Source organism: Schistocerca americana, chromosome 5 (genome assembly GCF_021461395.2).
Source record: "Schistocerca americana isolate TAMUIC-IGC-003095 chromosome 5, iqSchAmer2.1, whole genome shotgun sequence".
Classification (NCBI taxonomy): Eukaryota; Metazoa; Arthropoda; class Insecta; order Orthoptera; family Acrididae; genus Schistocerca; species Schistocerca americana.
The window spans coordinates 560,559,125-560,571,778 of record NC_060123.1 but is presented as its reverse complement, the minus strand read 5'-3'; positions in this window follow the sequence as shown (position 1 = coordinate 560,571,778).

Below are 12,654 nucleotides of genomic sequence, written 5' to 3'. Positions count from 1 at the left end.
ACTACTATGGCAGACAACAATGCAAACTAGCCACAGACTGCACACAGCACAGCCAGTGATTTTCATACAGAGCGCTACGTAACGTCGCCAACAAGAAAACATAAACAGCCTACTTACATGTTATCGGTGCGTCTGGGTAGCATTACCCACTAGCGCGGTCGGTGTGGGTTTTCTGTGTACATAATGTCCCAATGATCCGTCATTCTTACGGTTTAGTAGCACGGCTAGTTAGGGTAAAGCCCGGTCTTTCCCAATCTTCACCCTAAACTTGATGGTCTCAAGTAACGAGTTTAAGTGATAAAGGAATTTCTCCAGTTATTGTCTGAGATGAGGCGATACAACAAAAGCGTCATCTATATAACGCCAGAAAACCGCGGGCCTTATAACAACAGACCCAAGTGCTTTCCCTCAACGTCCTGAGTAAAGAGATGAGCCACCAGAGGGGACAAAGGGATCCCCACGGCAATGCCGTCTGTCCATTCAAAGTATTCGTTATTAACTAAGAAGTAGGTTGAGGAAAGACTATTCTCAAACAAGGCTGCAGGTCAGCACTGAATCAGTTACCAATAAGATGTAACGAGTCCATTTAACGCGCTTTGGTAAAAAGTGAGACCACATCAAAATTAACTAGTAAATCCGAGATGCTAAGCTTAACTGTCTTCAAGCGATTCAAAAAATCTACGAATTACGCATACGGTGGCAATACTTAACCACATACGGCTTGAGTAGAGAGGACAGATGTTTTGCCGTAGAATAGGTCGAGACACCAATATTACTCACTATTAATCGTAGTGGGACGCCATCCTTGTGAATCTTGCGAAAACCATATAGTCTTTGTGGTACTGCTCTGTTGCGTCTCGGTCTCTTGATAACTTGTTAAGGTAGAGAACTATCGTTCAGAAAAGTAGCAGTTTTTCTTGATATACGGTATGTTTGGACTTTTTCCTCCACGCGGAATTAGAACACTTGGAGACTGTTTTAAAGAGAATGCCTACACTTTACGCCAAATAAGGAAGGCTATGCACAGCTACAGTAACAAGAAGCAACGAACTGAGGACACTGAAGAAGACTATAAAACAACTGGGTGCCTTCCATATGCTGGGAACGTGTCTTCTAAAATAGGCGGACTTCGTAGGAAAAATAAAATCAAGCTTATCTTCCGTCCACCAGCGAAGAGCTTGGGCTTGGTTTGATCCGTAAAAGACGACTTACAACTGAAAAAAGCAGGCGCTACAAGACTCCCTGTGAGTGTGGCGCTGCATAAATGACATGAACTATCCAGGAGCGTTATACAGAAAATGAAAGAAACATCCGTCTTCGGCAACCGTTAAAATTAGTAGTTGCGGAAGACTGTATTTCTATGGGACAATCAGTGGAATACAAAAGAACATAAATGTTAGCTCTAGTTTCCAGTTTTCGGGATTCGGTAATCAAAGAAATCGGTGGAAATATCTCTTGCCGTTAACCTTATATTCGCATATTGTGACAACGGCTTTCAGCTGCATAAAATTTGGAATCCCATAATTAAAATAATCCTGTCGCAGCGTAATCGACGGGGTCATTCGATACCTAATGAGTAGATCACCTCTCAGTTCCACCACCGAGGGCAGCACACACAACTCGGCTGTCCCGCGCATGTCATCATCTGACGCATGCGCCGAAAACCGCCAGCACATTTCGCTTGCGCGAGGTTCGGCACAAATACCGTGTATGCACCTGGGCTCTTCGGTTCTTGTCTACTCACCTGAAGATGGCCGGACGTCTCCGGGCCGAAATATCGTGGCACAATGTCGACGGGATCCGGCTGCGCACCAGAAAATTATTAGAAAAACAGACAGAAGATGATTATTCTAATAGAAATGAGTACTGTAACGAAGCCACCTTCTATACCGGTGATAAAGTGAATCAGCATAATGTTCGGATTGGGGTGAGTAGGAACCACGTCACGTGATCGAACATTTAAGGTACTGACCTAGGGTTTTTTTTCGTTTTTTTACGCAGCAAGGTGTAAGATTTACGGTCCTTTTTTTACCGAGTCAACTTCAACTGTCATATTGTACCTTGACTTGCTCGAACTTATCTAATCCCTGGTCTACAACATGACAGAATTTATTTTCAAACAAGATGGCGCGCCACCATATTATCATCGTGAAGCTGTCGCGTACCTCTGTAAGAATGTGTGGACTTGGATTGGGCGTCGTGGAACAGTGTCCTGGCCACCACAATCACTTGATTTAACCACAATGGACTTTTGGGTATGGAAATGCATTGAAGGTAGCGAATTTGTTCCTTCTGCTTCCTCGAAACGTCGACGAGATGCGAGAACGGGTAACAGATGCAGTTGCCACCATACATCAAGAGTTTCTTCATAGGATTTGGGAGGAAACTGATAACAGATGGGACATTTATCTTGTTACAAAAGGCACCCACACTGAACATTTGCAAATGAAACTTGAAGATATACTGCATTCAGTGTTGTATCAAACATTTCTGTAAGTTATTTGCGTTTTTCAGAGTTAAAGGTTACTACTTGTAACGGAACATATTAAAAGCTTTACTTTAATGAAGTAAGTGATACCCTCCAAATTCAACCAGTTTAACGAGTATTTATGATTATAGAAGAGTTATTGTGTATGTTAACAATGATTGCACAACATGTCTCCATAAACAGTCAACCCGTTAAATTATACTGAATAACTGACCCACACAAAAGTTAATATCACTTGATCACTGATACAGCAAATGTCATCATGTAAAAACACTAAGTTTATCTTAAATAATTAATATGAAGTACGAAAAATAGTAGCCAACTTAGGTATTTTGGATCTCCTTAAATAAAAATCACCCAGTGAAACCTATTCGTTCACTAGGAGCGTTTTCACTCAGTATTCACGTAATCAATCCTATTTTAGACGAAAACCAATGTAATTCTTAATAATTCATGTTAATTACTTATTTATGCAAATTAGAGAAGTCAATTGACAAACTTCTAAAAAACGGCCTTTTTGTAACAAAGAATTATTCTGTCAAGTCTACAAATCTGTCTGTCATTTTAATAACATGTTAAATTATGTCACTCGATGCAAATTAATAACTTTTCTGCACAAATTATGATAACAGATGTACATGTGACTTGTAAACTATATCTCTTTTTGGTAGTTCTTTGACAATGTTATAAATACAAGCAGCAAGAACGGTCGGGAGGCAGTCGGAATGTCACTTTGGTAGAGTGTGTTTGTGTGTTATTGTTTGAGGTGGATAAACAATGCAAAGATCATGTAATGGAAGTACTACTTTGTGTTGTGTCATGGTCTTTGGTGGACAGTGGAATTAAGATGGCCACCAGAGTAATAAATATTTGAAGGTTACATATTTGTTGGTTTTGTTCGTTCTTTATCATTAAAAGCACATAAAAAACACGGGACCTCATGTTTTTAACCCTAGACAACCAGATTTAGAGCCAGCATCAGCATCGAGACACAGCAGCGATCCAGCAAGCAGCAGCGATTACTACAACGCATTTTAATGGCGCCAACCAAACATCAAGTGCTAACAAGCTCCGTAAACGGGAGTGAAATAGTGCGATTACAGCAATTAGCTATATCAACGACTAGGCGACCATTACATACTGTATAACTAATTTAAAAGCACCCTTTACAAAAAAAAAAATACAAAAATCTGATTGCCTTGTGGTGTCCTTGTTAGGCTATCTTCCCAACATTTGGCATTTATGCAGTCGATAACGAGCAGCAATTTAAGGCTCTGGATCTTTATAAGGCCCACAAAGCATGACAACATCACTATTGCACTGAATGGAAAGGCTATGAAAGATGAGTCAAAGGTGGCAGATGCACTTAAAATCATTTCTTAAATATAACAGAAAGCATACGGATTTGAAGAGTAAAATGATGGCAGTATGTTGAAAATGTAACTCTCATAGAATTTAAACATGTGAAAGTATTACGAACTTCTCCTTCTGATATTAAGAAAATTCTCTCAAAAATAAAAGCTCGTCTGGTCTTGATGGTGTTTTCAATAGTGTACTAAAGATTTGTCTCCATTTAATAAGCCCAGTCTTATCCGAAATACGTAATACATCACTAACTCAAGGCATTTTACGAGCGAGACTGAAATACGCCCTTGTTAAACCGCTCTTTGGGAAAGGTGGTAAGAGACATATCAATAACTAACACCTGTTTCATTGCTGACGTCATTTTCCAAAATGTTTGAAAAGGTGATGTATTCGAAAGTAGTATCTAACCTTAGTGACTATAGTATCCTTAGAAATTCATAGTTTGGCTTCCAGAAGGGTTGCACTTCTGAGAATGCCATTTACATGTTCACTCACTAGATTTTACAAGCACTAAATAATAAAATAGCGTCGGTTGGTATTTTTTGCGACCTCTCTAAGGCATTTGACTGTGTGCATCACAATATTCTCCTTGATAAATTGAAGTTTTATTGGACTGCTGATATTGTCAACCAATGGATGTCATATCTAACCAAAAGGCTGCACAAAGTTGGCTTAGTAATTCAAGCAATATAATCCGAGGAAATAATTATCACTGGGGAGAAATCACGTATGCGGTTCCCCAAGATTTAATCTTCAGTCAGCTGTTGTTCCTCTTATATGTAAACGATCTTCCATCTAATATATGTCAAGCAGAATTATTTATTTTTGTAGATGACACTAGTATTGTAGTCACTCCAAGCATATACACAGAAACAGAAGAAATGGCAAACGGAGTTCTTAAAAGTATCTATGACTGGTTTTCTGCGAATGGTCTCATACTTAATTTTGAAAGGATACAGCATATTCAGTTTGCACATCTAGGGTTACTACAGCAATGATAAGTGTAACATATGGTAAGTAAATAATAAATACAGTTGAAACTTCAAAATTCTTAGTGGTCCATATTGGCAAGAATTTAAACTGAAAAAAAAACACGTTTTGACGCTCCTTAAGCAACTTAGTTCAGCCACTTTGAGCTTAGCATCATTGAAAATCTTGCATAGAGACAAATCAGTAAGTTGACATATTTTGCACATTTTCATTCAGTAATGTCATATGGAAGAATGTTCTGGGGTAACTCATCTTTAAAAAAGAGTCTTTATTGCGCAAAAACCTGCTGTAAGAATATGTAGTGCTCGCCTGCGATCATCTTGAAGACATCTGTTTGAGGAGTTGGGCATTCTGACTACTGTTTATTCGCTCATGAAGTTTGTTGTAAATAATCCACTATAGTTCAAAAGTAACAATGGTGTATATAATTACAATACCAGAAGCAAAAATGACATTAATTACTCCGCATTAATATTTTTTAGTACAAAAAGGGGGGCACAATTCTGCAACAAAAAATTTGGATCGCTTATCCAGTGACATAAAATGTCTGATAGAAGCAAATTAAGATCTGAAAACAAACTGAGAAAGTTCGTCCTTGACAACTCCTGTTCCACAGAAGAATCTCTGTTACTGTAATATGTAAAAGGTGGTGGGTAGGAATTACTAACTCACGTCTATATATTTCTTTTCTTTTCGTAATAACAAATTAAAGAAAACTTAGTAATGTTAGAATGTAACCGTTTGTGCAAATTAATTTGCGATGTGAATGTCAAATGATTGTTCCACAATGTTAAGATAAATCGTGCAAAGTGATCCATGGGACTAACTAACTAACTAGCAAAACAGAGATGGTTTCAAAATGAATGGAATATCAGTAAGTAGAATGAAATATCAGTAAGCAGAAACATTCTGGCATATGGTACGCAAGTACGCAGAATTCAAAGTGGAACGGGAAAATAGAAGGTGGGGAGGAAGGAAAATGAGAATTCCTGGGCCAAGTGCTCAAGAGGCACCTGCAAGATATCAAAACCTGTAGAACTGCTAGACCTAAACATAGAAAATAAAGAAAAGAAAGGTCTGTATGATATCCTTGACTGGCAGACAGCGAGGGATGGGTTGAGCCTCCTAATCAGATAGCGTTTTCTTGCACCAGGCAGAATGACCCTTATGGTCTGTGATAGCTGTGTCTTATGTGTATCTGTTGAGTGTAGTTGACTTTAGTGGATGTGTGTATAGTGTGGTATCATATTTGAGTTGTATGGAAATGAGAGGGTGGAGAGGGTGAACCTGATCTTGGCACACAGCGAACTTCTCTTAAACAGCACCAACTATGCCGTCCAGCATAATGTTCCATCATACGGATGGATCACCATCAACAGTGTCACATCACCTTAGCAAAAAAGACACTCGAGGAGATTTCGAAAGTAATGCAGGCCACTGGCGCCACATTTGGAGATCAGGAACGCCACCACCTCTGCTCCCAATTTGGAAAATTGTTTTGCTTCCTAACACGTAGTTCTTAAATTCGAGTGTAATGATATCAGATTATTAGCTTTTCCTCTCTCACGTATCTCTAAATCACAGGCATGACAATCTAGTTTCCTGAAAGAGAACTTGATTACCAGAATACGACAGAGCCGAAGTGGGGAGGTGCTGGTATACAACTTATGATTGCTATATAATGAGTATGTGTACATGTTTTTATTCTTAACCTTTCCCTTTGTCTTTTAAAGCAGGGGACTAGGACATTATTGATGATGAAGACAACCACTCGATGTCACTGTTCGCGTTTGTTGTTGGTGCTGTAGAAAGTGCAAGCACAGGGCGTTACCTCACAGGTCCTTTTAATACTAGTCATATCATCACATCGCAAACAGCTATGTACAGTGCTATACATCTTAGACAATGTCCGTATGCACAAAAAAGGAAGCACAACGAAGTTTACGAAAAGAAAGATACATTTGTCTGGACTAGTCAAAATTTGGGTGGATGTTTAGAGCGCAAAATCAGTATTTTAGCGAATTGGAAAGGAGCCGAAGGTCCAGTCCCAAGAAAACTGTTCTGCCATAATTTGAGGTCTAGACTCGTGTAGGGCCTGCTTGTAGGACAGTATGTAGAAGCGGCTAATGGGAGGGGTCGTATTTGGACAGAAATGGATTTAGAGCTACGGACTGTAGTTATTTTCTGGGTAAGGCGATAATGAATCGTACAGCGTCACCCAAAGTGTTGACACCAATAGCCTATACCTTTTACAAGCTAGGAAAAAGTCGGGAGTGATAGAGAAGTAAAACGTCTTAAAAATAACTCCAGCTGGACCGGATAGTAAGAATCTGTCACAGGTGAAGCACTGCAAAATGTGTGAACCTGTCTGTGTAGACGACTAAACCTCGCCTTTTGTGGACTGAAAGGTGACGTACCACTATACAGAATCCGTTGGTCAGAAGCTTCCTCGCACCACAATGTAGACTTCCGTCTGTTGCAGGCTCCAACAGCATGTTATAAGTCAAACACTACGACCTTTGGGGCGAATAACAAGATATTCTGAAATAATCAACATGGATTCAGGAGAAACCACTCCTCTGAAACGCAGTTTGAATTACTCATAAACGACATATTGCAAGTGACAGATTTAGAATGACAAACAGACACCATCCTTCTAGATTACGGAAGGCGTTCGAGACTGTACCACTTTATCGTCTAATAATCAAGGTTCGATCGTGCAATGTATCTTCGCGGATGTGCGACCGGCTTATTAAGTTTTTGAGTATTAGGACCGAGCATGTTGTACTAGGCGGTGAATGCTCAACAGTGACGAAAGCAGCATCCTACGTCTCCAAGGAAGCTTAATAGAATCTCAGTTTTCTTCAATATACGTAAATGATTAGTGAGATATGGTCAGTTGGTTGGCTGATGTTGCTTTTGGAATTTGAAAGTACCACCATTAGACGATCGTAAGACGCTACAGAGAAACTTTGATAAAATTTCTGTTTGGTGTACTGGATTACTATAAGGTAATGTTTATAGCGAAAAGAAAGAACCGAACAGTATTCTGTAACAAGGTAAGTGGTGAACATCATGCGCACATCATATTATACAAGTAAAAGTCTAAAGTCCGATGCCGGCCGGAGTGGCTGAGCGGTTCTGGGCGCTTCAGTCTGGAACCGCGCGACCGCTACGGTCGCAGGTTCGAATCCTGCCTCGGGCATGGATATGTGTGATGTCCTTAGGTTAGTTAGGTTTAAGTAGTTTTAAGTTCTAGGGGAATGATGACCTCAGAAGTTAAGTCCCATAGTGCTCAGAGCCATTTGAACCATCTTTACCGACGATGAACTTTATATGGTCATTCCATTTTAAATCACTCCTAATTCCTACTCCCAGATAATTTATGGTATCAACTGCTTCCAGTTGCTGACCTGCTGTATTGTAGCTAAATGATAAAGGATCTTTCTTTCTATGTATTCGCGGCACATCACACTTGTCTACATTGAGATTCAATTGCCATTCCCTGCAGCATATGTCAATTCGTCGCAGATCCTCCTGCATTTTCAGTATAATTTTCTATTGTTACAACCTCTCGATATACTACAGCATCATCCGCAAAAAGCATCAGTGAACCTCCGATGTTATCCCCAAGGTCATTTATGTATATTGTGAATGGCAACGGTCCTACGGCAATCCCCTGTGGCACACCTGAAATCACTCTTACTTCGGAAGACTTCTCTCCATTGAGAATGACATGCTGCGTTCTGTTATCTAGGAACTCGTCAATCCAATCACACAATTGGTCTGATAGTCCATATGCTCTTACTTTTTTCGTTAAACGACTGTGGGAAACTGTATCAAACGCCTTGCAGAAGTCAAGAAACACGGCATCTACCTGGGAACCCATGTCTGTGGCCCTCTGAGTCTCGTGGACGAATAGTGCGAGCAGGGTTGCACACGATCGTCTTTTTCGAAACCCATGCTGATTCCTACAGAGTATACGTCTAGTCTCCAGAGAAGTCATTATACTCGAACATTATACGTGCTCCAAAATTTACGTTTAACAGAGCAAATATTTCATACACCACTGTGCACTGTTTATTTGTGTACTTCTAAGTGTGTATCGTGTTTGGTAACGTTGTCAACATTAACAATATACGCCCTTCTCTATAGTTTGTTATATATGTGTTATTCTGCTTAATTGTGTTACTGTGTAAGACTAATGAAGTAATAGTGGTAGAGTTAAAAAATTAAAATTCCGTGATTATTTCTTTGTTGCTCTCATACAGTATCCAAATACACAATAATATAATTAAACAGAATAGCACACAAATAATGAACTACAGAAAGAAAGAAATACATATAAGTATAGATAAAAGAAAAACTAGTGGCAATGTTGGCAACACTACAAAACACAATACGCACTTAGAAGTATGCAAATAGACAGTGAACAGTGGTCTACGAAATTGTGTTATGTTAGACATCAAAAATGCATGCAACCTAGTTCTGCAAAACAGCGTAAATTAAACCACAATTATTGGTGCCTAATGAAGAAAGATAAAAAACGTGTGCTAGCAGACGTCATTCCCTGATGCAGACGAAAAACCGAGCAGAAATTACCGTTCGTAAAAACCAACGTTTGCTTATGATCTGGTTTTCGGTCGAGAAAACAAATCAAATTGTAAATGTTTTTAATTACAGACCACTGATGATGCTTTATTTCAATAAAGCAAAATGAATCTGGTGAAGAAAACAAGCGTTTTCTTGACTTGTAGAGACAGAACAAAAACACCCTCAGGAAGTGTAAAGCAACTTCAGACAATGTAGCCACACAAATGAAGAATTTAATGACGCCTTCTCAAGCATTCTCAGATAGCCTCTATTACCAGTTTAAGAAGAGTCATTTAAATCTGTATAAAACTGTTGAAAGCATCATATTTAATAACCCCTGTAAAAGTAACCATCTTATGCCAATGTAAATAAATGTGAAGTTCGAAATCAGTGGAAGTTGTCAGACAAGCTGCTAAAAAATCCCGGTTGGAACATGAAATTAAGTGACTCCAAACAAGAAAGGAAATAGTGAACCAAGAATTATACGAAATTCATCTTCAGATAGGTCAAAAATGACGCAATTCGGCTACTTTCGCTTTCTTCATGGAAAAAGTCGAATGCTACCTACACGTTCAGCGCAATATACAAAGTGCAGCCAAAACATAATAAGAAAATTACAAATCTCAAGTGGCACTACACATAATCCCATAACAACAAATACATTCACAGACACCATTTCCATCCAAGTATGGCCAACCTTACAGACGTAATACGAAATGAAAACGAGCAACAGCTCTTAGAAAATGGTTTAAAGCACAATGTCGACTCAGAAGCAAATAAACAACAAATAGAATAACTAATTACAGAATCTGAATTTATTCTCACTACAGAAGAAATAAACGACAACAGTAATTTAAATAGAAGGCTAACTAGGAAATTCTTAAAAGAAGAAAACATAGTAACAGAGATTTAAAAACAATACATTCAAAAATAATTGTGATGAAATGAAACTTAAAATGGAAAGAAAAAACTGCAAGCAGAAATCAGCATTATAACAAAATCTGACAAAGGCAATAGTGTTGTCCTCATGAAAATAAAAGAACACGTAAAAAGCAAAAGAACTCATCATCAAAAACAACAAAAAAGTTAAAATGGTTCAAATGGCTCTAAGCACTGCGGGACTTAACATCTGAGGTCATCCGTCCCCCAGACTTAAAACTACTTAAACCTAACTAACATAACAACATCACACACATCCATGCCCGAGGTAGGATTCGAACCAGCGACCGTAGCAGTGGCGCGATTCCGGACTAAAGCGCCTAGAACCGCTCGGTCACATCGGCAGGGCAAAAAAAAGTTAAAAGCAAACCCAACTAACAGATCTAATACAAACAAACAGAAACAAACCCCATCCGAACACGCCTTGAAGGCTGAACTCGTACTGACCGGCCGCCGTGTCATCCTCAGCCCTCAGGCGTCACCGGATGCAGGTACGGAGGGGCATATGGTCAGTGTATTGGTTGGCAGGAGAGCCAACACCGTGTTACGAGAGGAGGCCGAAAGGCACGCGTTTTAGCTCACGCAGGCTGGCGTGAGATCTGGAACAGGACAAGGAAATTAGAATTTAGAAAAAACTGACGTAGCTGGTGGAATACTTTACTTTAATCCATTAATGATGAACGTCGCTCTTGACGGTACATGATTCACAGTATCAATAGTAACTGAATATGGCGCCTTGCTAGGTCGTAGCAAATGACGTAGCTGAAGGCTATGCTAAACTATCGTCTCGGCAAATGAGAGCGTATTTTGTCAGTGAACCATCGCTAGCAAAGTCGGTTGTACAACTGGGGCGAGTGCTAGGAAGTCTCTCTAGACCTGCCGTGAGGCGGCGATCGGTCTGCAATCACTGATAGTGGCGACACGCGGGTTCGACGTATACTAACGGACCGCGGCCGATTTAAAGGCTACCACCTAGCAAGTGTGGTGTCTGGTGGTGACACCACAGTCAGCACTCCACTCTCCCGGCCGTTGTCAGTTTTCGTGACCGGAGCCGCCACTTCTCAGTCAAGTAGCTCCTCGATTGGCCTCACAAGGGTTGAGTGCACCCCGCTTGCCAACAGCACTTGGCAACACGGCCGGTGACCTATCCAAGTGCTAGCCCAGCTCGACAGTGCTTAACTTTGGCGATCTGATGGGAACCGTTGTCACTGCTGCAGCAGGGCCGTTAGCAACAGATTTAACACACATGTTAAAAATACACTCAAAAACAAAGAGTATATATTTCCAGACAGAGAGAACCAGAGACTTGTACAAAAAAGTTCTACGGCCCCTTGCATGAGATCCCAACCAAAGGTCCATAAAGAAAATCTACCTGTCCATCGATAGTCGACTTCAGAGCAGCTTTCACGTAGCTACTAGTAAAACAAATGTAATCACTTCCCACCCAGCAGTTTCTTTCTTTCCTTTCCTGTAGGCCTTTATCCTGCAGGAATGCAGGGTCGGCCTTGTTATGACGGATTTGGCAATGTTAGTGGCAGAGGGTGGCTGGATGCACTTCGTGCTGCCACCCTGAAACCCCCGGGACGAACTAGTGCATCACAGCTGTCTGTGGTCCAGTGCAAGTCATGAGATAGTGCGAACATTTTTCAAATGTCTGTGAGTCGTGTAACTGAGGTGGAACGTGGGGACCAGCAAGGTTTTCACCTAGCGGGATGTGGAAAACCGCCTGAAAACCACATCCAGGCTGGCCGGCATACCGGCCCTCGTCATTAATCCACCTGACGGATTCGATCTGGGGCCGGCGCGCCTACCCGAGTCGCATTAGCGCTCTCGGCTACCAGCAGTATAATCTTGAAAATGATATTGCAGGGAGAAATACCTCTCACCTAGTGGTACACATAAGAGACTTTAAAATCCCCTGTGCAGCAACACTGCTCCCCTTTGATGTAGAAAGTATGTAGAGTTACATCCCTGTTAATGAAACCATATAACTAAGTGAAGAAAACCTGAAGACACACAACTGGCTACCTCATAAACACACAGATGAAACAATAAAATTGTTGCAGTTTATAACACACCAGAATTATTTCGAATTCAATCAAGAATACTACACGCAAGGAGAATGTTTAACCATTGGGTCACCTACTTCAGGAACACAAGACAACATTTTCAAGAAATATATAGAAAAATTAATACTTGAAGACGTAATAAGAAAGAAAAGCTATTTCATATACTGGCACAGGTACAGGGATGACTTAATCTGTATGGTAGATTAACCT